At 41.4% G+C, this 26,299-nt stretch overlaps 1 long non-coding RNA gene across 1 annotated transcript; it reads right to left on the bottom strand.

Annotated features, from left to right (window-relative positions):
- Positions 1-3,202: 3,202 nt before the first annotated feature.
- Positions 3,203-4,251, bottom strand: LOC138925428 (uncharacterized). Its single transcript, XR_011441587.1, has 3 exons — positions 4,117-4,251; positions 3,685-3,809; positions 3,203-3,342 (listed from the first exon to the last, which is right to left on the bottom strand). It is a non-coding gene; the product is annotated as an uncharacterized lncRNA (long non-coding RNA).
- Between the last annotated feature and the right edge of the window lie 22,048 nt (positions 4,252-26,299).

Here is a 26,299-nt window from a genome sequence, read left to right as displayed (position 1 = left end):
AGGATTTAAGTTTCAAGCAGAAAATGTTTAGAGTTCAAGTATCTTAGTGATTTCGTGCTTGTCTAAATAGAAGTTCAATCTTCTTTTTTTCTCTAAGTGTTGTCAAGACTGAAGAGTGACCTAACCATGTGCTCCCTCTTTTGAGTCCTTTCCTCAAACTTCCCAGGCCCTGTTGTCCCATGGAGTCCTGGGGCTGTTTGGGTTTCGATAGAGTCGAGAGAAGCTGTGAATGAGGGAACTCCCAGGCTCCTTTCCTCCACTTCACGGCCAGGATACCAGCCAGTTCAGAAGTTCTCAATCAGTGCTCTCTCCAGCAAAAGCAGAAATACTGGGTATGGCTCCTTCCCATTAGGTTGGTCAGGGTGTCAGAGATTTTTGGTGGCCTTTTCACATCAAGGAACTTACAGACTGGGTAAGTTAGGCCATGGATACCTAGACAGGGGCAGCTGTTGGGCAAATTCATGCGACTAATAAAGTAAATGTATTTTGCTTAAAGCTAGACTACATTTGCTGGGCACTAAACTTTAAATCTGTTTAAACTTTCTGTTTAGAAATACCTGCCTTTGAATACTGGCATATTTTAATCAGGTTAAAGAGCACAAAGGAACAATAATAACAAATAGGATCAGATAATACCACTAACAAGGGGAAGAGAATATCCTGAGAAACAGAACTGAAACTCAAGTGATAGAAAGAAAATGAAACGAAACTGAAACCTAGCCAGCAAAGCTTTTTAAAAAAAAGAGCCCTGATCTTAACAGAGTCCTAGCAGGTAACTATTTATGAGCCAGTATTGCCAAAAGTAAAAGAAACAAATGTCTTAAATTTTTCTAAGTTACATTTGTACTTGAAATAAAACACATAACCAGCTGTGTGACCTTGCTAAAGTCATTTACCCTCTCTGAGTCTCAGTTTACTCATCGGTGAAAATAGGGGTGATAGTACGTGTCAGCGTAGACTAAATATAGAGTCTCAGGGCTTGAGGGACTTTAGGGATCATCAAGCTCTTCCACTGGCACAGGGCCTCAGTCGTGCCATGCTTCCTCCCAGTCACCTCACATTCAGGGCCACATCTCTCTCGTCCATATAGTGAGTTCTCATAGCAGCCAAAGTTTCTGCAGGGTCCACTGAAGGCTCAGGCAAACTGAGTCCCAAGGAATGTGAGGGAGAGGCCAAGAGGGGAAAGGCTGGGAGGACTTTTAACTGATCTGGCTTGCGAAGATGGCTCCTCGGGGACAGCTGAGTGGTCCAAGGCAGCTGGGATGGGATACAACCATTCATCATTACCAGAGAAGGAGTCTGTATTGCCATAAGGTGACAGTGATGGAGCCAGGAACAGGAGACAGGGACAGGGTACCACCCGGGTGCCTGACCTGTGCAGATAGGACGCCACGCTCAGAAGAAAAGAGCCCTGTGCTGGTGTAAATGCTCTGCTATTGCCATCTTGAAATTTACAACAATCTTTTAACAGAGGGCCCTGCAATTTCACTTTGCACTAAGCTCCACAAATTATGTAGCCAGTCTAAGTACAACATCCAAGAGTTGCTTAGCAGAGGGCTGGGTGGATGATGAGGAGGGGGACACAGGGAGATCAGGAACTGTCCTGGCCTGTGTGACTTCTTCCTAAGCCCCAGTAAGTGGGAAGACGGGGCTGCCCCGTGCTTCCTGCCCCTAGAGGACTGGCTTAGCACCTGAAGGACTCACCTGACAGTGTGTGGGGACTGGGGCTCATTCCCACGGAGGCGGCTCCACAGAGGTATGTGGGAGAGGAGCCAGGGCCTGGTTATTGTCATTTTTTCCCTTTATTGTGCGGATGTAAAATTCACATAACATGAAGGTAACCATTTTAAAGCATAGAGTTCAATGGCATTTAGTACACTCACAATATTGTAACCATCACCTCTGATCTAGTTCTGAAACATTTTCCTCACCTCAAAAGGAAACCATGTACCCATTAAGCAATCACTCCCCATTCCTCCCACCCCTCAACCCCTGGCAACCACTAATTTGCTTTCTGTCTCTATCGATTTCCCTATCCTGGACAAGTCATACAAATGGAAAGCATACAATATGTGACCTTTTGTGTCTGGCTTCTTTCTCTTAGCGTAATGTTTTGGAGGTTCATCCACATTGTAGAAGGTAGCATGTAACGTGGTAGTATTATGGCTGAATTATATTCCATTGTATGGATAGTTCACATTTTGTTTATCCATTCATCCGTTGATGGACACGTGGGTTGTTTCCACATTTTAGCTACTGTGAGTAGTGCCATAATGGACATTTGTGTAAACATATTTGTTTGAGTGCCTGTTTTAAATTCTTTGGGGTATACATACCTAGGATGCTGGATCATATGGTAATTCTTTTTTTTTTTAAAGATTTAATTTCTTTTTCCTTTTTCTCCCCAAAGCCCCCTGGTACATAGTTGTGGGTCCTTCTGGTTGTGCTATGTGGGATGCAGCCTCAGCGTGGCCCAATGAGCGGTGCCATGTCCGCCCCAGGGACCCGAACCGGTGAAATCCTGCACCGCAGAAGCGGAGCGCTCAAACTTAACCAGTTGGCCATGGGGCCGGCCCCTTGATAGTCTTTTGATGCACAAAAGTTTTTAAGTTTTATGAAGTCCAGTTTGTTTTTTCTTTTTTGTTGCTTGTACTTGTATGTCATTTCTAAGAATCCATTGCCAAATCTGAGGTCAGGAAGATTTATTGCTATGTTTTCTTCTAAGAGTTTTATAGTTTTAGCTTCTAAATTTAGGTCTTTGATCTACTTCGAGTTGATTTTTATATCTGCTGTAAAATAGAGGTCCAACTTCCTTCGTTTGCTTGTGGAAATCTAGTTGTTCCAGTACCATTTGTTGAAAGACAATTCTTTCCCCATTTTATTGTCTTGGCACCCTTGTCATTTAGCCATACATGTATGGGTTTATTTCTAGCCTCTTGATTCCATTCCACTGATCTATGTGTCTTATCATTTTGAATTGGTGTGGACAAACACATGTCAGAATGGGCTGCAGCCCGCCTTGGGCAGTCATGGTAACGTGTCAGTACATGCTGTCCAAAGGTCAGATACTCAGTGCTTGGTAAATCGGTTAAAAAAAAGTAGAGCTGTTAACAGTAAGCATAAATGTACAAACACATATGCTGAAACAATAATCGAGGGACCTTTTCGAGAATTTGAAATAAATAGAGACAACCTGACCACCCTCACTTGGCAGACCTGTCCCAGAAGCCATGGTTCTCATCTTGGTGGATGAACTTGTTCCACAAACACAAGTAAACATCTTAAAGAAGGGCAGATCCATCAAAGACACTGCAAACAGTTCAGAACACCGCGCTCTGTATGCTAAAACCAGGAAGAAATTATGATGCATTTGCTTCAAGCTGTTTTAAATCATCCCCCTATTTTCAGCTTGGAAACATAACAGTTTGTTTTTCTCTCTCTTTAGACAGAGTGGTCAAACTTTCTAGGAGTAAATGTAGTTCAAATAAGTTCAATCAAATGGTCTAAATAATTTATTATTTACTTTTTAAAGTTTAACTTATTTGTTATTAATTATATTTTAATTTTATTACATGTATGCTTATATTATTTATATAATTATATTGTTTATATTTATTGTTAATTAAATTATTAATAATAATTAATTAAAATGCTTAAAAATAACCCCTTAACTCAACAATTTACCGTTTACTTGGTGTACCATGCTAGATGCAGACTTTTGTTCATTCATTCGACAAACATTATCTGGTCGTTAGGGTGGCACAGGAAAAGGCTCTGCCTTCCTGAACGTGCTGGGTCCTCAGTCAGTCCTGTAAAGGGCAAGGTAGCAAAGGATGCAAAACGTTTCCAGGGCTCCACCCGCCCCGGCTCTCCCAGCTGTGTCCTGATCCCAGGGTCTGAGCTCCCCAGGCAGTCAAGTCCACAAGTGTACATCTGCCTTCGCCTCTCAGCTCAGCCAAGACGTACAGGAGTTCTTCATATGGAATTTTACTAGGATGCTAAGGGAAATCCCAAAAGAACAAGAACAAAGAAGAAAACACGAAAGCAGAGAAATAGACCAGTTTACTGAACAAGGATCATTTATCCCAAGGGAACAAGAGTTCATTTCAGTCTTACCAAGAGAATCTTTCCCCAGACCCTAGTTTTCCACACGTCGTCCCCATACTCCTAGCGTACTCCTTCCTCTGGCTGCCAGACTCTTAGAAGGCTCTCCAAGGGAGGGTTAGACCTTTTCTGGGACCTCAAAGGCTGTTCTAGTTCGGTTTCAGACTGTCTCTAGGGGTAATTAACTGAGGAATAACCCCCTTGTAGCCCTAGCCCCACCCCTAACCTTTGCAGGGATGTGGAGCAAAGGTGCAAAGTGAGGCCTGCATACCATATGTCTAAATACGTAAAAGTCAAAAATCAGGCTAACAAACTGTTAAATGACATGTTACATCCTCCTTCCTTGACAAACATAACTGCTTAATGACATGGAAAGCAGGTTCCCATTTAGAATCCCTCCCCCGCCAGGGGTCTGTCCCTATTGCTCTCCTCATCATATTCCACAAAGGACCTTTCACATAGGTATGTGGTAACTCCAGCTAACACGTCCAAGTTCTATATTATTTCTTTTCTTTTTTTTTTTTTTTTGAGGAAGATTAACCCTGAGCTAACTACTGCCAGTCCTCTTTTTTTTGCTGAGGAAGCCTGGCCCTGAGCTAACATCCATGCCCATCTTCCTCTACTTTATATGTGGGACGCCTAGCACAGCATGGCATGCCAAGCAGTGCCATGTCCGCACCCAGGATCCGAACCAGCGAACCCCTGGCCACCGAGAAGCGGAACATGTGAGCTTAACCGCTGTGCCACCGGGCCGGCCCCTCTATGTTATTTTGAATCTACGATTATCTCAGTACAAACTTAAATATAGAAAAAAAGAGGAAGAGGGAGGAATGAAGAAAGAGAGAGAGGGAGTCTGTGTGTGTGTGCAGTATGGCCCACAGGCCCAAACAAGTGGTGCCCCTGTGCTGGGCTGTCTGCTTTAGCGGACCCCTTGTGGCCACCTTCGGCCAGGCCCCTCCTCGTGGGACAAGGAGCCCATAGGCTAAGGCAGCTTACCTAAGACTTGCACAGTGCTCCCCCTTCCAAACCACGCTCTGGGGCCCCAGGGCCCTGGAACTCCCTGCTGAAATGGCCTCCAACCCACTGCCAGGGCCTGCACAGGCGTTCCCCTTTCGCCATCCTCCTGAGTGGATCTCCCTGCACTGCCGGTGTGTGCACCTCTAGGCCCAGGGGGAGGCAAAGGTGTGGCTGTTTGTGGAGTGTATGGACAGAAGTTGATTTGGAAAATGAAAACTTGCAGTGTTGGTAACTCCACACGGCAGTGACCCGGTGCAGGGAGGAGGCAGGCACAATGTTTCTCTCCCTCTTAGCCACAATGTTCCAGAAAGGAGAGCAAGAAGAAGGCAAAGCCAGCCCCTAGCACAATCCCTGAACTGTAGTGAGCAGGACATGGTTCATAGAACAATCGAGAGGCAAAGATCAACTGTTCTGCTCCAATCAACCGCGAGCAATTGTGACATCAAGCAAAATGTCAGGCACCAATCCAAAGATTAAAATATAAATATGAACTAGAATAAGGCATGCTCCATTATTTCTCTCTTCCAGTCATGAGCTGATTGTACTTCTCGGGAAAGAAGGGCCATTGATTTTGGTATCCAACACCCAACAGTTCAAAGTATGGTAACATTTTCTAGGTCCTTCTGGCCCAGCTAGGACATCTGGCCTGAAGTCTCACAATGGAGAGAGGCTGTTTCTTCTTCAAGTCCTGTCAAACAACAAGGATTTCCTGGTGTGTGCCACACCTACTTTCTCTGAGGATAAAATGAACCTAAGACCTGCCTGTTACGGCACAGGAGGAAATAGGATGTAGGGGTGAGGTGATCTCAGAGTACAGTTGAGAAGTTTCTGGATGTTTAATATTAGAAACAGAATCATCTGTCAATCACCAAGTGCTGCATGTTTTAGAGTTTGGAGCATTTCTTTTTCTATTCCAGACTAATTTATATTTCACAGCGGACTTTTGGAATTACCGTCTTAGGTATTTATGCACTGCCTCATTCTGCTCCCAAAATGATTTGAAGCAACTTATCTCCCTTTAAGGTTAATGTGTTTGAGTCCTAAAACTCTTCAAAATGCTTTTGGTTTTATATCAGCCAGCCAAAACTTCTCTTGGGAAATTGTCAGAGAAAATAAATAACCAAGGAGGGAGAGGCATAGTTAAGCCAGAGAACACTTGGGTCCAAGTGTATTGGAAACATGTTTCTGCTTGTGGCCATCCTGGGGGAAATGGCATAACACTTGAAAAAATAATTTCTAGGGGACTGTTCTGGATCACAGGGCCTGACCGCAGAAGGTGCTCAATGTCCATTTGTTGACTGGAGCAGAGTCTCCCAATCAGCGAGCTGCAGTGCTATGAAAGGGATCAGGGTGCTGGCGCTCTCAGGCACAAGTGCTATCATTTACTGCGTGTGCCAAGCTGGAAATCACCAGGTCCAGCCCCATCATACACTCCTGGCTGTGGATAGTCCTGTGAGCTCCTCCAGGTCAGGGAAGAGAGCTCGTTTATATTTATGTCCTAAGAACAGGGCATCATGCCTGGCATCTGGTAGGCACTAAATGTTGAGCAGAATTTGCAAGGCTGCTTTTTATAGCTTCCTTCAAATCATCTATTAGAATGTTGAGCAGTATAAGATCAAGGACAGAACTATTGATCTGCCAGGTGCCAGGTTGACAATAATTTATTAATCCCCACTGGAGGGATGTTAAGTCTAAATAGGAGGACACATTGGAGGGACATGACAATATTGCTCGAACACCAGAAAGGTTGTCCTAGGGCAAGCTGGGAACCAGTGAATGAAAGACCGAGAACAGGTCAGGTTCTCCCAAGTACGGTATCCTGGGTGAGGGCGTGGGAAAAGGCACATTCTCATTAGGGCTGGAATCAGGGTAACTGCACAGTTTTTCTGGAAGAGAATTTAGTAACATGTATGAAAAGTCTTAAATATGTACAGAAACTTTGACCTAGGAATTCCACTTCTAGATTTTGGTCACTGAAATTTAATCCGCTTCTCAAAGATATATGTACAAGAATGTTCACCATAGTATTGGTTATCATAGGGAAGCATTTATAACAGCATAAACTTTCAACAATCAGGGCTTAAATAAATCACAATATAGCCATTGAATGGAATATTATACAGCTATTGAAATGGTGATATAGAGCTATATTTATTTGAATGAAAATATGTTTGTACTATATGGTTAAGTAGAAAAAATCAGGATACAAATGGCACCATTTTTAATTTGATAGAAATATATATATTATATTATATATAGAGAGAAAGAGAGACAGAGACAGAGGGAGACAGAGACAGAGGCAGAGAAATTCTTGAAGGATATATACCAAAATGCTAACGGTGGTTATCTCTCTAGGTGGCAAGAATAGAGCTAATTTAAAATTTTTATTTTTATGTTATTTCTAAACTTTTAACTATGGGATATGTGCTATTGTAATAATGGTAAAGTAAGTTAGAGCTGATGAAAACATGACCCTGCTGTTCATGAAAGCAGTGAGCTTTCTGCTGCCCAAAGTGCTCAGCTAGAGATGCAACGGTTACTTGGCTGAGTGTTGTGGGCAGAAAGCTGGAACAGAAGAGGCTAAAGCCACTTGCAACTGCAGAGGCTCTGATTCCATGGAGGAAGATGGTGACGTTGGAAAATGTGCATAAGTTCCTCGGACACCTTGTCAGGCAAATCTGGTTTTGCAGAAATAATATTTAAAAATTCTTTACAAGGCTTTCTTGTTGTTGGTGATGAGAATATCTTTTCAAATCAGAAGCTGTGTTCTTAATATTTGCCCCTTTCTATGACTTCCTAGTGAGCAACATAATAACAATTGGAATAGTCTCGTTTCGTTCACTGCTTTGGTAGACAATAGCTTTGTCTGTGGCCCTGAAAACAGAAATAGTATTTGCCTCTCATCCCACTGGGTACAATGGAAGCTCCATGAGGCCAGGTATTTTATTTTATTTTTTTTGTCCCAGAGCCCAGAAGAGTGCTTGGCACACAGAAGGCACTCAGTAACTATTTTTGAATGAATACATGAATGTTGGCAGAGTAAAACAAGCAACTTGGAAGAAGGCTGCTCTGTAAATACATGCTTTTTCTGTATTCATTTTAAGTACTTCAAAAACCTGAATTTGTAAACAGAATTTCCAAACAAAAATTCAGTCTTTTTTCATGTGATTAAATTTCCAAATTACTAACATTCTTTAAACGCCAGATATGGTCTTTATACAGCCATATATTAAAAAATGAGAACTACAGATTATGTTCTAGATAACCACCGTTCAATAGAACTTCGTGCAACAAGAGACATATCTACATTCTCCAATATGGTAGCCACTGGCCATATGAGGTATGTGAGCACTTGAAATGGGGCTGGTTGAGAATGAGGGGCTGAATTTTAAATTTTATTTAATTCTCATTAATATAAATTTAAATTTACATATCATATATGACTGTTGGCTACTATATTGGACAGTGCAGCTCAAGATCAAACTTCTTATCTTAGCACATGTGACAAGGTAAATACAATGTGTTTACCAAGATACTCTATATAAGCATGGTGCCATTACTACAATCTAGATTGACTCTTGTACTGAAAGAATGGATGGAAATAGACCCAGGAAACCAGGATGCATAACAGTAAAGTATCTTTCAGAAATTAAAAAAATTTCTTTACCACACAGCCTTCCTAATCTCTAGTAGTCCTGCTACATTCTGGACATTCCACAAATGTGTTTGCGTCCAAAGTAAGGTTTTACGAGCTACAAGATGCAAAGCAATGATCTGTGCAGGGCATGCTGTCAGTATTACAATGAAAAGTGCGATTTGCATGAAAAGTATGATTATTTTTATTCTAAGTGCCCCTTTTATTAGTTGACTATTGTACAATACTGCTTTGGTAATGTTAGTTATAAATAAAGGTTTTCTATTTGTTTGTTTTTGCTTAAAGATCCCTGTTACATTATCTCCAAAGCAGATAACAGCATTGAGGAATTAAGTGAATGCAGAACTAAGACAATCATTCAGAAGAGCCACCCCACGGCCTTCCTCAGAAGCCTTCGGGAAACATCATGCAGTGTTCTCCTTTAAACTGAGTGTTTATCTTCATTCTTTATGTTACTGATATTCAACTGTCCTATGGCCATTCTTAGCAATATAGATGTTCCTGTAGGTCAAAGAATGGAAAGCAACTTCAGAGAAAGGCAAAAATGGAAGGAGAATGCAGGTAAACTGAATATATTTTTGTGGAATTAAATTGAAAAAAATTGTTGTTAGGTTTATTAAGAATTATAACCTGGGGCCAGCCCAGTGGTGCAGCGGTTAAGTGCACACGTTCCACTGTGGAGGCCTGGGGTTCGGGTTTTGCGGGTTCGGATCCTGGGTGCAGACATGGCACCACTTGGCAAGCCAGGCTGTGGCAGGCGTCCCACATGTAAAGTGGAGGAAGATGGGCACGGATGTTAGCTCAGGGCCAGTCTTCCTCAGCAAAAAGAGGAGGATTGGCAGCAGATGTTAGCTCAGGGCTAATCTTCCTCTAAAAAAATATATATATATAACCTGTTGATAAATGAAGTGCAATCATCTCATTATAGCTAAGCTGTTCTAATGAAAAATGATGCGGGCTCTGTGAGCTGAGGAGTTGAAAGAAAGATTTCCTGGATTCTCAAGATCTGGTAGTAGTGCTCCTTTATTCAGAGAATAGCATGGAGTAGCATGGGGACAGGACCCATGGGCAGTAAAGAGCTGCAATGGGTTGAGGGTAGGGCTAAATTTATAAGGCACAGGTATGTGAGTTATTTCTTTACAAGACAAAGGAAAGATCATGTAAAAAAGCCATCAAAAGGCGGCCGGCTCCGTGGCCGAGTGGTTAAGTTTGCGTGCTCCACTGCAGCGGCCCAGGGATCGGATCCTGGGTGCGGACATGGCACCGCACGTCAGGCCACGTTGAGGCGGCGTCCCACATCCCACAACTAGAAGGACCTGCAACTAAGATATACAACTATGTACCGGGGGAGTTTGGGAAATAAAGCAGAAAAAAAAAAAAGCCATCAAAATGGTATCAGTGCAGGCGGGGTCTGGTTATTGGGTGATCCTATAACTTTGGATAGGAGTCAGGTCAGATCAGATCAGGATGTCCTATGCTTCCCGGAGGATGATATAGATCCATCTGTAGGGCAGGATGCCTTGACCTTCTCACCCTGGGGCAGGCTTGATCCTCATCATAAAATCTCCCCTGAACCCATTTGGCCCCAAAATCCTTTGGGGATATGGACGATGGCCAACCTTCTGTAACTACTTCTGGCTGAACAAGGTCATAGAGCTGTCCCAAAATGGGGCCATGAGGGTACAGGAAGGAGGTTCAGTGGACTGGAAGGTTGGGTCCATGCAGTCCAAAGCTGACAAGGAATACAGGTCCTCTGGAGATGAGAGAATCATTTGATGAGAAGTGGTCTAGGAGGCAAAAACTTTGTTGGCATGCGGAAGACGAACAACGAAATAGATAACAAATTATAATAAGAAATACAAGCAATATGATTAACCCAATGAATAAGGCTTTGATAGTAGTCCAGAGACCTGGACTTGACCAGGAGCCCAACCAATCATTTAGGGATAGGGTAGGGTCAGACATGGATTTAATCTGGTGGCTCATATCAGATAGGAAGCCAGAGATATTTTAATGATAGTCAGGAATATAGACACAACGTTCGGTTTTTAGAATTGCACAAGTGCCCCTCTGTGCTGCCATCAAGACATCCAGTGCCATTCGGTTTTGGAGGACTGCCTTATGCATTTGGGATACTTCTAAATTGAGCAGTGAAAGGCTATGTTGTGTATTGTTTAATGCCTTCATGGTAAATTTGTTTAGGGCTTCCACGTGCCAGATGACACTTTCGATTCCTAACTGGGAAGGAAAATTGAGGCAAGGTGGTCATAACAGTCGAAGACAGAATGAGTCCAGTGCTGTTGCAGGTTGGGTAGGTTAGCAGGAGGAGATATAGTAAATGCAATTATACCTTGCATCCAGATAAAGCCTAGGGTGCATTGTCCAATCCATCCAGGTGCTAGCCAAGGCCGTAAGTTGGAGACACATAACCACAGAGTGCCATTAGGGGCTAACTGACATGTGTTGGGCCATCTATCCCAGTATGTTTTTTTAAGGCTATGATATGAGAACACATATAATGGGGAATTTGTGCCATAGGTCGGGTGCTATTAGGCCATGCATCACAAGTGTGATTGCTTTGTTCCCAACATAGAGTGGCCTTTTGACTGAGTTGACCACTTTTGACTGAGTAAGCCAAATATATTCGTCCCAAGTTTGATATAGTCTGTCCTGTGTGTGTCAATAAGTTGGGGACTTTACCTTAGGAACTTGTTGTTTATGATCCACCTGTGACAAGGCAAATTTACTTAGTATTTGGGCATTAGAGTTGAAGCAAAAGGTTTGATTGTGGCCAGGGAGATCCCAAGTATCAGAGACAGATGCCACAAGGAGACATTATGATTAGTAACAGATGAATCTTGTAGAAGAGAAGAGCTAGAATCTAAAATCCATGAATGTGTACTATAGCTTCTACTGAAATGTAATTTTTCTCCTTAAAATCACCATCATTTTTACAAAAGATAGCCAAATTAAGATGAACTGATTTGCAAAATAAGTGTAGTTTCAACTTGGTCCAAGTATTTACATAAGTGCAGCAAGAATAGCAATTGATTACATAGACTCTTTTAAATCTGCTTTGCTGGAATTTTTTAATGAAGAATCTTAGCTTGAACTTTAAAGCCTCTGAGGTCAGAAAAGCCAAGCCAAGGACTTGCCATCAGATTTTGCCTGTAATACCTACATATTTGGGTGGATTCCTCTCTTTTCGAGGTCCCTCAAAATATTTTGAGGGTCCTTGCACCTGCCAGATAAGTGAGCTTCCTTACTTACCAGGTAAGTTTGCTGGAATCTCTATAAACAAGGTACCAGGCCAATATTTCCTGTGGCTAATGTTTCAAGTGGCTTTATTCCAGAAAGTCAACCTTCACTCCTCAAAGGCTGTATTGTCATATCTGAGTCTGTATGTTTCTCTCAAATATGACATTCCAGTCAAAGCCTTCATTATATAACCAATGTCTCCAAATGTGTCCTGTTATAAGGAGAACAGATTCTTTCTGAACTTATGCAAATAACTATATTGCCATGAAATAAGCATATTCACTCAATCACTGAGTTTCCAAATTCTGGAGGGATCAGGTAGGGAGAAAAAGAGAAATGTTTCAGTTCTGCTCACAAAGATATAATTTCACCACGTTGCTATCAGTCATAGTTAGCATAAAAGAGAAAAAGATTTACTTACATCTGAGACAACAAAGCAAAACATCAAACAGTCAATAATATTTCAAACAAACGTCATAAAAAGTTAAAATCATCCTCATCACTTCCTACAGTCTTCTATAATCGATTCTTGATCTTAACCTTCTGTTAGCAGATACAGATCCGTCTGTAGGGCAGGACACCTTGACCTTCTCTCCCTGGGGCAGCCTTGGTTCTCATCAAAAATACCGTATATTCGGTGACTCATAAACAGTAGAGATTTGTTTCTCACAGATCTGGAGGTTGGGAAGTTCAAGATTCAGTCACCAGCAGATTGGATGTCTGATGAGAGCCTGCTTCCTGGTCCATAGGCAGCCATCTTTTCACTGTGTCCTCACACGGCAGAAGGGGAGAGGGAGCTCTATGGGGGTCCCTTTTACCGGGGCACTAATCACGTGGGTGAGGCCTCCACCCCCATGACCTAATCACCTCCCAAAGGCCCCGCCTCCTAATACCATCACAGTGGGGATTAGGCTTCAACACATGAATTTGGGAGGGACACAGTCAGTCTATAGCATGTATGTTTTATAGCTTCTAGGTCAGTTTTGATCACATAAGAGCTGCATGATAAATACTTGATGGTTGATTGTTAATAACATTGTATAAAAGTTAGCACGATATTCATTCGTTTGTTTGTTCAATAAATATTGAATTTACTGAGGTATCATGAGGCGAGCGCTGTCCTAGGCATGAGCAGACATCACTGAAGAAGACACCCCTGGTCTCCCACCGGCCTGGGGCACAGGTTCAGGATGACTTAGTCTCCTCCTTTTGGCGCCAATACTGCAGAGTCTTCCTAGGTTATTCAATACGTCCTATCAAGTGTATATACGCCACTGCTGTTGCTTTACAACTGTGCAAACACATCTGAACAGGCCTGTGCATCGAGGGACACAGTTACTGGGGCCATCACAGTGGGCAGCTGTGCCCTGCTAGCAGCCTGGTTGATGCCTTTGCTCATTAAATTTCTTATAATTTCAGTTTATCTTCTGCTATCATTTCCACACGGTCCACAGTGTGTCTTATTGGGGGAAGCTGTATCTTTACAGCAGTGGTTCTCAAATTTTTGGCCTTAAGATCTCTTTATACATTTAAAAATTATTGCAACTCCAAAGGGCTTTGGTTGATGTGAGTTCTCACTCTATAGTTATTTACTATACATTTAAAAAAATATTTATTAACGGGGCTGGGCCCATGGCTGAGTGGTTAAGTTCGTGCGCTCTGCTTTGGCGGCTCGGGGTTTCTCCGGTTCAGATCCTGGGCATGGACATGGCACTGCTCGTCAGGCCACATTGAGGTGGCATCCCACATGCCACAACTAGAAGGACCCACAACTAAAATATACAACTATGTACTGAGGGATTTGGGGAGAAACAGCAGGAAAAAAAAAAGACTGGCAACAGTTGTTAGCTCAGGTGCCAATCTTTAAAAAAAAAAAAGGAAGTTTCCTTTGTAAAAAAAAATTTATTAAATCATTTAAAAGCAATAATAAATCCATTGTTTTTTTACACAAATGACATGTTTTATGAAGACAGCTATATTTTCTGAAACTAAAAACATCTAGTGAGAAAAGTGGCATTGTTTTACATTTTTTGCAAATCTTAATATCGGGCCTAAAATCTCTTTAACGTGGAACAGCTGGATTCTCACATCTGCTTCTGCATTTACTCTTTTGTAATACATTGTTTTAGTTTAGGTACGTGGGAAAAAAAAAATCTGGCCTTGTACAAATATGTGCTTGGAAAGGAGAGGAGAATTTTCATGCAATTGTGGATATTCTTCTTTGAAATCTCACCAAAGGGAGACAAGTAGCAGTTTCTTAAGTTTAGTTGCAGTGTGGAATCTGAAACTCTATCAGTGAAATTTCCCTGCTCAGTTGCATTCATCCGTTGGTCTATCAGACACTCTGAGTGGATCTTTCATCCATGTCCGTGCATAATTTTATAACATCATGCACTGACTATTTGGAAAATACTGGTTCACAGAGTTGTGGAGGTCTTCCAGGTGTCCACCCATTTCATTATACAATATCAAAAAACCACATTCATTAATATCAACACCAATCTCATCTGAAAAGTAAGTGTTGGGAAGCTGTCAAGCTTACAAGGCCTGATACAAGATTTTTAAAAATCTAACTTTTTCTGTTTCTTTTGAGAAACAAATCCTGGTGGTTGCCTTTCCTTGGTGTGACAAGCTCGCTTGGTCCATTTTCACAAAAATGTCTGCTGAGCAGTCAAGTCTGAATAACCATAGTTGCCACCTGTTCTTTCAAGTAAAAAGAGTGTTCCCTGAAGAAAGCGGTTAGTTCAGCTCACCACTCAATGGCACAGGCGCTCTTCCTCGAGATGACCATGGTGCTTGGACACACCGCAGAAGTGCTTTGTGCCCACTTTCCACTACATCACACAGAATACTCACAAGACATGCTGAAAGGCCAAGATTTAATGCAATTAGTAGTTCGTATTGCTTTATCAAGGACGTTCTTATGTAAAACCGGCTTTCTTTCTTTAACCCATCATGGATGGCAGTGAAGGATACCGTGCGTACCAGCACAGTTTGGTGCCACTGCCACAATTTGTGCCAAGACTTCAGCAGTTTTATCCTCCGCTGCTTTTGTAGCATCAGTGCAAATGGCAACATAGTGAAAAAGGCAAACAACACTTTAGTATTATTCCGATAATAATTTTGACCCTGCAGACCTCCTGAGAGGGCCTTGGAAACCGCCAGTGGTCCATGTCATCACGCTTTGAGAACTGCTGTTATGGGTTGAATGGTGTTCCCCTAAAATTCCTGTGTTGAAGCCCTAATCCCAGAACGTCAGAATGTGACTGTATTTGGAGATAGGGCCTTTAAAGAGGTGATTAAGGTAAAACGAGGCCCTTTGGGTGGTCTAATACAATCTGACTGATGTCCTTATAAGAAGAGGTGATCAGGATGCAGAGAGACACCAGGAGTGCGTGTGCACAGAGGGACAAGCATGTGAAGAGGCAGCGAGAGGATGCTTATCTGCAAGCCAAGGAGAGAGGCCTCTGAGGAGACCGCCCTGCAGGCACCTTGATCTTGGCCTTTCAGCCTCCAAAACAGAGAAAATAAATGTCTGTTGTTTAAGCCCCTCAGCCTGCTATTTTGTTATGGCAGCCCTAGCAAACTGACAGTCTTTCTCACGCCCATGCTGTGTGTCAGGTGGCTTCTGCAACAACTGCCCCTTGAAAACCATTCGCCCTCCTCTCAGGCGGATTGCTCTGATGCTTGTGTGTACGTGTCCCACGCTCCTTCAGAAGGAGCCTGCCGGCTCTGCTTGGTGTTTACATTGCACTCTGTCCACATTTTCATTACAGCTCTAGCCTAGGCACTTTTCCACTCCTATAACTGCTTCGTGGCTTAATTAGGAGATCTTTGAGTTTGAGGACCAATTCAATTTCTCCTCCACGGCCTAAGTGCCCAGTGCAGGGCTCAATGTGTATCTATTAAATGAGTAGAGAAATTGACGCAGCGTGCCTTGTGTTCAGCAGCTCAGGGAGGCAAATCACACTCTTCTCTGATAGATTTCTGTTCCAGGATCTCCTGGCCCAAGGCCGTAACTTGTATAATATTAGTTTGGATGCCATTTTAGCAAATTTTTTAAAATTACCATTTTATAAGAAAGTATTACTCTTCCTAACATATATATTAAACATTGAGCCACAAATAAGATTTCCTTGTGCACAGTTTGAAAGAAAATTTTAAAATTTCACTTCTCATCAATACTTCAGTTTTAATCATTCATTCTTTCTTTTTTTCAAAATTATGATCTATCTCACATTTTTCTCCCCAAAGAGAGTTCTTTGTTCCTTAGGCAAATTTATAGTTCTGTGTCAATGGTAATGTTTTGGCTTTTTGTCTTTTATAAATTTATTCATTAATTCCACAAATATTCACTAAGTGCCTCTTCTGTGCCAAGGACAATTTTTGGTGCTAGGGATGTGGCAATGAGCCAAACAAAATCTGTACCATCACAGAGTTCACAGTCCAGTGAATAAATTGTGACCGATCAAACTACTTTGGTATAACATTCAAGGGTATATCTTTTGTCTTTGATTACGTGTTCTGAAAAGTTCTCCCTCAATCTTTAGCAGTAAGTGTGTTATTGGCACAGATAATATTTTGGTGCTATCTTATGTAGATACCAAGGACTCAATCGTTACCCACTGTGTCCGTAAGAAAAATAGAAGAGGCCACAGCTTAACAGTAATTTAATCATTCTAAAATCCCACTCTTATCTTGCGAAACAGAAGACTGGGCAGTATTGGCAAAGTTCACATATGATTGCACGTGATTCTCCAGAACTCAATTCCAATCACCAAGGATGATTTCCTAATAATTTGAGATAGTATCAAAAGATGTCAATGTGTCGATTTAATGGGACAAGACAAAACTGGACATAGGAATTTTAAGGGAGGGATCTTTTAACTGAGCAAATACTTACGAAAATAACTGAGCAAATACTTAGGAAAAGCAGCCTTCTTAGATCTGTCCCTAATAATCACAACTTAATTATAGAGGACCAGATAAAGCACTTACTAGAGAGATATAATTAGTGTCATTAAAGTGCCTCTCAGGAGTAATGGGAAGAGAAAGAAGGGCCCAAGAAATTACATATAATGACTCTCTTCTCCTTATTTTTTGCAAGTTAATAACTCTTACTCTAACTTTCCCATTTCTTTTCCTTGTCTACAGGCCAGAAGTTAGCCTATTTATACGTGAAAACAACAGCTAATCCCCTGGGCATGGAGTGGGGAGCTTAAATCATACCACTTTAGCAAGACCCCCCATGCTTCCCTGCCTTGGTGACTGATGTCTTTCCTAGGATGCTTTTGAATCAGATTTGAGCCAATATCTACAAAGCTCCTGATGCTACATACGTTGAAGGCAGAAGAGTGGTTTGATAACGGACTGTCCAGTAGTCACCACCAGATGATTCCTACGATCTCCTGTGACCTTCAAAGTGGGCCCATATACCCTGCGGGAAGTATAAGGAACTCTACTGGGATGCTGGAAGGAAATAATAGAACTTCTGTTTATACTTTATTTTTCATCTCATCCTTTTGTAATTTCTATTTTTGTGTATGCTTTACGATATAAATACCATATAGGAGCTTATGTCTATAATTTATAAGTGAATAAATGCACATTGGGGTGCATGCTCAAATGTTTGATTGATGGAGCATACAATCAAGCTTGGTGACACCATTCTGATCAGCAAGGGTAGAAATACTTCAATAGAGCAAGCTAGATGAAACCCTGGGGAGGCCAGAACAAGAGCAGCAGACCACTTTGCCTTCCCTGCCTTGGTGTAGAATGGTGTAGTGGGAAAATGTTGCCGACCCTTCCTTAGGGTCTGGTGTTCTCTTCAGTGTGGAGTTACAGGAAGTCCCTCTTTTGGGGCTCTGCCATCAAGTCTCATGACATGTCAAATTAAAGGACTTCCTGGTGCTTCACTCAAATGTCTACCTGGAGTCATTGCCCTCAACTCTAACTTGTGGAGATGTATCTGCCCTGCTGTTTCTGCTGCTTGGAAACTGCTAGAACGTGCTGCCTGGCCACCTTCGAACTCCATCCCCACTGCTGGGCACTGACGCAGAGGCATCCTTCCCCAGGCCTTGTTGACGTCTTGTTTCAAAGAGGCACAGAACAATGTCTCCTCAAAGCCAACGGGCTCTGGTGTCCTCCTGTCCCATGGGGCCTGAACCCCTGCAAGTGCCCCTGCAGCTTGGTGGGAGTGAGACAGCAGAGTGCCCCAGGCTGGGCTGGCCACACAGCTGAGGCCCACAAGCCTACCAGCTGCCGCATGGCAGAGGTGAAGTATCTCTGCCCTTTTCCATCTCTAGCGAGCATCCCCAGCCTGGGCCCAGGTTGAAACCCCCTTTTTAGTTTCTCCCTTCAGGTCCTCACAATGGCACCCTGGTGGTTGGCCCTGAGGGTCAGGCAGCTTGCTGTGTTCAGGCTCATTCATTGCCTCTGATGCTAACTTTTGTTTGTTTGTTTTTTTGAGGAAGATTAGCCCTGAGCTAACATCTGCCACCAATCCTCTTCTTTTTTGCTGAGGAAGGCCAGCCCTGAGCTAACATGCACGCCCATCTTCCTCTACTTTATATGTGGGACTTGCCAAGCGGTGCCATGTCCGCACCCAGGATCCAAACCGGCGAACCCCGGGCCACCGAAGCAGAACTTGTGAACTTAACCGCTGTGCCACGGGGCTGGGCCCTCTGATGCTAACTTTTAAACATTAGTTAAGCTTTTGGCTCTTTTCCAGAGACTTCTCACCAGACTGCCTGAAACACCCAGTCAGTGCAAAGAATCCTTCTCCAGCCAGAGCCCCTCAGGTACCACAGAGCAACCGGACCTCTACATTCTACCCCGAGGGTGGATCATGTTAGTTCAGCCAAGCCTTAAATGCTTTCCAGAAAATTCTTTCTAGTATTTCTTTCATTCTGTGTCTCTCACAATAAGTTAATAAGTTGTTAACCACTCCTCTTAAGCAAGAACATGATTACCTTTTCAAGATGAAAAGAGATTTTATGGTCTCTGATCTTTCTCAGGTATTATACTTCCCTATTTTCTTGCCACGCTCCATCCCTCAGGCCCTAGACAACCACTTTTAAATACTTCTTCAGCTTTAGTTCTAACACACTTGTTTTAGCCTTCCCGAGGGCTTAGGGCCCTGATAGGAAGGAGCAGTATATTAAGTAGATCTCACTTATTTTCACTTTTAGCTCTTAAAAATGCCTCACCTTGATAGCGATGCGGATGTTGAAATATATCGGAGTGTGTTCTGTGGTTCTCTGGAAAGACACGTGAATAAAACCTCTTTAGCATTCCGAGCTTTCCCTCTCTCTCTTCTCTTTGTGGTCAGAAAGGAGATTCCCCTCTCCTCACGCATTCTGACTCATTGAGGCATATTTACCACGAGGGTGTGTGACCCAATGGCGTATTCTGTCTCAGCTCTCAGCAACGCCTGCGAGATTTTTTTACCAGTAAGATGCTGCATTACGAGTCACTCCAAATCTTCCTCTCCACTTGATTTCTGGATCCCAAAGATCCAACTGACGCAATAAATAGTTATATTTATCTGTGTCACTCACAAAAGGTGAAGTGTTATAATAAAAAAAGATGAAAAAACGTAAGCCTTGAAAACAGAGATTTTAAAGGTACATGAAAAGAATAAAAAGAAATTCATCATCAAATACTGGAAAATCAGACATGGTACATTTTATACTTTATGAATGATTCCTCCTCCATGCCTCTCAGCTCTTTTCTCCTAAAGCTCTCGTTTCATTGTGTTGTAGGTATTATTTACATTGGTTTGTCCTACATTTGATTTCAGTTGCTCCAGGATAAAAGCCAGGTTTTATTTATCTCCATATCTCCAGTACCCAGAATGGTGCTGAGAAAACCGTGGTTGCTCAACAAAGGTTTATTAATGGGAAGGAGTAAAGAAAGTGAGAGAAGAATAGAGAAAGTCTATTGAGAGAAAAAATTGGAGTGTAGCACATAACTAAAAGGAACTCAATGATTGTCTGCACCGTAGAAAAAGTTTCCTTATGCAGCCATAAAGTCATGTTTTCCCTCCAGCTTATTGTAAAGGTACTGAGAATTACCTACTGCATTGAGAGGGGAGGGGTGACAGAGTGGGGAACAGGATAAGACTCAGTGCAGATGATGAATTTTGGAGAGGGGTTTTTCACACACATGCTGTCTTACAGGCTGTAAGAATGAAAGCGAATTAATTAATCACCAAGCGTTAAATGCCTTTGAATCCCCCGGGAATGATTTGGGGATATTTTGAGAATTAAAGATGAGTAAAAGAATAAGCCCACATAGGTAATTTAGTGGTCTCTAAAAAGAACTAGAGGAAAGAGAGCTTCTACCAGCATCACCACCATCATCATCCACAACATCATCATCAAACAAGCAGAAAACATAATGTCAGTGTCAGTACACAGGGAAATACCCACATTAGAAGATGCATTTTCCGGATAGATGCCCCTTCCATCACTAGATCCAAGAGGCAAATGAGGTAGATAGGTAATGAGATGTAGCTTAGTACTTGTGTTACACTGTGATTTTAGTAGAGTCGTTATTGAGCATCTCCATTAATATAAGATTCCCCAACGGGTTAGTATTCTGTTAATGTGGAAGAAGAAGGAATTCAGGATTTTTATATCTTCTGAAACAGATGGTTATAATTTAAACTTCAGGAAATACAGGAAAGAAGAAACGCAATCAAAAACCTTAAAGTCCTAGTTTCTCATTTTCCAGGCCAAAGCCTGCAGTATAATTGTATAAATAGTTCTGAGACTCTCTTCTATTTTTCTTCCTTCCTGGAGATAATCCACAAAATGTCTGTGTGGACACATCTAATGGTTAGCCAGATGGCATTCCAAGAATCGCTCTTCTAAAAGTCTGAGATCTCATCAGATACATTGGAATGATGTCGAGCTGGTAGAGGGGAAGCAGCAGTAAGTATAGAAGCTGTGGAATGGAAGGAAGGGGAGGGTATAGAAGAATGCCATGGGAGGAATATTTACTTTGAAAGGCAGAAGGAACATTTGAAGGTGAGATGAGAAAAACATTATACGTATTAACTCTGTCATGACCCTTATGACACAGTGTTGCTCCGAGCTGGTCTTAACACTATCAACACCTCTTAACAGCAGAGTAAAGGCTATATCAGGGCTTGTAAATATTTCACAATCAGACTTGTTAACTGCAACACTTTCCTAACTGAAATGAAACAAGTTGGAAAGCAAATTATAACCACTTTAAGCAAAGCTGATAAGACTTTCCTTCAGGGCCAGCCAGATGCTATTCCAGCAGACCCCACTTCAGACTCACGGGCTGATGCTGAAAATTTACCCAGAGCTTCAGTACTTTAATTTAAGGCTCTACTCCCTGTTAAAATGCACCCTCCCTAAACACCACTTTTTCATTCACACTCTTCCCAGAGATAACATTTAAAATAAGCTGCAGACTGATTACCTAGAGATTAGTGAATGAGCTTCAGTTTTGGTCCTGAGTATAAGTTTTTTAAGTGTCTAATTCGATGTTTTTATACATTCAAGACTATGCAACCACAACCTTTTTAATGGCTGAATAGTATTCCATTGTATAGATATACCACATGTTGTTTATCCATTCCCACATTGGAGGACACTTGAGTTGTTTCCTTCCACATGTTGTGAATACTGCTGCTATAAACATTCATGTACAAATATTTGAATACCTGTTTTCAATTCTTTTGAGTATACACCTAGGTGTGGAATTGCTGGGCCATTTGGTAATTCTATGTTTGCCCTTTTTTTGGCAAACATACCTTTTTATATGTTTGTTAAACTATTCTCAGAGTGGCTGCACTATTTTACATTCCCTCCAACCATGTATGAGGGTTCCAGTTTCTGCACATCCTTTCTAACACTTGTTATTTTCTGTTTTATTTTGTTTTGTTTTTATAATGACCATTCTAGTTAGATGAAGTGGTATATCATTGTGGTTTTTAATTTTTTTTCTGTGTTTTCTCCCCAAATCCCCTAAATCCAAGTACACAGTTGTATATTTTAGTTGTGGGTCCTTCTAGCTGTGGCATATAGGACGCCACCTCAGCATGGCCTAATGATTGGTGCCATGTCTGCACCGAGGATCTGAACTGGTGAAACCCTGGGCCACCAAAGCAGAGTGTGTGAACTTAACCACTCGGCCATGCGGCCGGCCCTCACTGCAGTTTTGATTTGTATTTCCATAATGATTAATGATGTTGAGAAGCTTTTCATGTGCTTGTTGGCCATTTGTATTTCTTCTTTGGAAAAATGTCTATTCAAGCCCTTTGCCCATTTTTAAATTGGGTTGTCTTTTAGTTATTAAGTTGTAAGAGTTCTTTATATATTCTGGATTCTAGACGCTAGGATTGCTGATAGTCACCAGAAACTAGGAGCGATGCATGAAATAGATTCTCCCTTAGAGCAGCTTCCAGAAGGAACCAGTCCTGCCACCACCTTGATTTTGGACTTCTGGCCTCCACAACTGTGAGAGAATAACTTTTTCTACTGTTTTGAGATATCCAGTTGTGATTATTTGTTACAGCAGCCTTAGGAAACTAATACAGAGGGTATCTACAAATAATCTATTGCGAAAAGTATACTCAGTGGAAAAATATAGAATGCCTTCCTCCTGAGAATGGGATGGAAACAAGGACGACACTCTCATCAGATCTCTCAGCACCAAAGGGGAGGCTGCAGCCAGTGCAATAAGGCAAAGCAAGGAAAACAAAGTCGTAGTATGGCCAAGAATGAAATAAAACTGTGATTATTTTCAGATGATATGATTGTGTACATTTAAAAAATCCAAAAGAATCTACTATTAAATTATTAGAAATAGTAAATGAATTTAATAAGTTAGCTATATATAAGATACCAAAATCAATTGTATATCTATATGCCAACAACAAACAAAAAATTTTAATGTTATCGTTTACTATAGCATCAAAAAGCATTAAAAAACTAGGAATAAATCTAAGGAGATATACGCAGGTCACAAAAATACATAAGAAAATATAAGACATTATTAGCAGAAAATTTTAAAAGACAACTAAATTGAGGTATAGATCATGTTCATAAATGGGAAGACTCAATATTGTAAAGATGTCAGTGCAATCTCAGTGCAAATCCTAACAGGCTGACAAACTGATTTTGGAAATTACAGAAAACCAAAGAGCCAAGAGTAACCAAGACAATCTTGAGTAAGAAAACAATTGGAAGACTTTAACTAAGAGGTATCAACATGTATTTTATTTTATTTATTTTTTTGAGGAAGATTAGCCCTGAGCTAACTGCTGCCAATCCTTCTCTTTTGCTGAGGAAGACTAGCCCTGAGCTAACATCCATGCCCATCTTCCTCTACTTTATATGTGGGATGCCTACCACGGCATGGCTTGCCAAGCCGTGCCATGTCCGTATCCGGGATTGGAACCGGCAGACCCCGGGCCACCGAAGTGGAACGTGCGCACTTAATGGCTGCATCACTGGGCCGGCCCCAAGATATATTTTCAGTGTAGAATAATTAAGATTGTTGGTGTTGGTGCAAAGACAGACAAAATAGATCAGTGAAAGGGAATACAAGTAGAGGAACAGATCCAGGCTATATTAATGATTTATGACAAAGGTGGACACAGCAGTACAGTGGGAAAACGATGGTCTTTTCAATAAATGATGCTAGATCAATTGGATAGCCTATGAAAAAAGCAAATCTTGACTCAATTCACACCACACACAAAAATCAATTCCAAGTAGATTTTAGGCATGAATATAAAAGGAAAGTAATGAAACTTCTAGAGGATAGCATAGTAGAAAACCTCATGACCTTGGAGCAGACAGAACTTTCCTAAATAGGAAACAAAGGTCACTAACCTTAAAGAAAAGACTATAGCATAGTTAAGAACTTCTGTTCGTCATAAGAAACCATTGAAAGAATGATAAGCCAAGCTACACAGCAAGAGATAATATTTGTAATACATACATCTTACAAAGTACATACTCATTCCCAGAATATATAAAGAACTACACATCAACAACAACAAAAATACAGAAAACAATTTAAAAATGAGCAAATGAGTGATAAGCATTGATTATTGGATAATTAATGGATGATTAATCTCATTGGTCATCACGGAATTGCTAATTAAAACCACCATGTGGTACCACATCATACTCATCAGAATGGCTAAATAGAAACAAAACAACTGACAATACTACACTAACTTAGTGAAGATGTCAAGCGCCTGGAACTCTCACACACTGTAAGACAGTACAAATCAGTAAAACTTCTTGGGGAAATTGGCAGTTTCTGCTAAAGTTGAAAACAAGCATAGCCTATGATCCAGCATTTTCACGCCTAAGTACGTTCCCAACAGAAATGTGTACATGTGTGTACAAAAAGACATGTTCCAGAATGGCCATTGCAGCATTATTCATAATCATCACAAATTAGAAAGAACCCCAAACATCCATCCACAGTAAGAGGGATAAATGAATTGTGGTATATTCATGCAAAGGAAAAGTATGATATCAATGAAAACACAGCAACACTGATGTATCTCACAAGCATAATATTGAGCAAAAGAAGCCAGATCCCAAAGAGTGTGTAAGGTGTCACCTTATTTAATTTAACATAAATGTATATATAAAGTTCAAAAACAGGCAAAACCAATCCATAGTGGTTACCTTGGGAAGGGTTGTTACTGGAAGGAGAATAGGGAATGAATCAGAAGATTTGGGGTGCTAAGAAGGTTCCAGTTCCTGTTCTGGGTAGTGGTTCCACTAGTGTGTTCACTTTGTGAAAATTCTTCTAGTTGTATATTTATGACCTGTGTACTTTTCTATATTATGCTTCCATAAAAATATATATATATTTTTTAGAAAGATTAGCCCTGAGCTAACATCTGCTACCAATCCTCCTCTTTTTGCTGAGGAAGACTGGCCCTGAGCTAACATCCGTGCCCATCTTCCTCCACTTTATATGTGGGACGCCTGCCACAACATGGCTTGCCAAGCGGTGCCATGTCCGCACCCGGGATCCGAACTGGCAAACCCCGGGCCACCAAAGCAGAATGTGCACACTTAACCGCTGTGCCAACAGGCTGGCCACCATAAAAAAATATTTTTGAAAAACCAAACAAACAAAGCTTCGCTTTAGCCCTCTGTTCGTTGACTCCTGGCCTTGAATTCAGCAAATTAGCTGTTATCCCATTTGAATCTCTCTCCATCTGTTTCCACTTTATTTTCTTTTCTCCCTGAGGCAGATCACAGACAAATAAACCCTCACTTCAGAGTGTACTGAAGCTTCTCCTTCCCCACCTTTCTCCCTCTTTCTTTTGTCTTCTCCAAACTCCTGATCTACTTCTGTTTCCTCTCTCTCCTTCCTGCTCTTCTGTTCAGATCCCACTCACCCCTTCCTTTCTCTCCCTCTCCATCCCTGCTCCCTTGCCCCTCTCTTCTCTGCCCATTTCTTCTCTCCTCTCCCCTCTCTTCATGAATGAAGTATGCGCAGACAGGGGAGCGAGTGTGTTGCTTTCATTGCATAAAATTTTACGTTTTCTATTTTTCTGTTTAAAATCAGATAAGTTGAAAATACTCATTTTCCCTAAGAAGCATTGTCCAGGTCAGGGTTGCTCCCATTTTAACTTTCCAAGTTGAATACTGCTAAAATGAAAGTCGTAAGAACATGCCCCATATATTAACAATGATCACTTCTGGGTGGCAAGGTTACAGGTGATTTTTATTTCCCATTTTTAAAAATCTATTTCTGTGTTTTAAAAGTTTCTACATTCTTTGCAAATACTACTCTCCTTAAAATGTTAGTAACAAATTGCCACAATTTCTCTTTTAGGCTTTACGCTTTTTACATTTCAGAAAATAAATGTTTTAGAAAAAAATAAAATTTGTAACCAGTTCTATTTTTCCTCTCTGGCATTATGGAACATCAGAATGAGGCTTTGACTTTTTCTCAAGTTGTTGATTAGGGTTGACAGGTAAAATATAGGAGGCCCTGTTAAATTTGAAGTTCAGATAAGCAACAAGTTTGGGACATACATCACATCATTATTCATTGTTTATCTGAGCTTCAGATTTAACTGGGTGTCTTGTATTTCTTCTCCTAAGCCTGTCAACCTTAGTGTTGATGGATCTTTTTCTGTGGGTCACCATCTTCACTAGAAGGAGAGGCTCCCTAGCCCCCGCGGAATAGGAAATTGGCAGCAGACGTTGAGTGGGAAGGTCAAGCATGAGGCAGAATCGTTCC

This window comes from Equus caballus, chromosome 8, assembly GCF_041296265.1.
Source record: "Equus caballus isolate H_3958 breed thoroughbred chromosome 8, TB-T2T, whole genome shotgun sequence".
Classification (NCBI taxonomy): Eukaryota; Metazoa; Chordata; class Mammalia; order Perissodactyla; family Equidae; genus Equus; species Equus caballus.
This window is presented reverse-complemented; position numbering and strand designations above follow the sequence as displayed.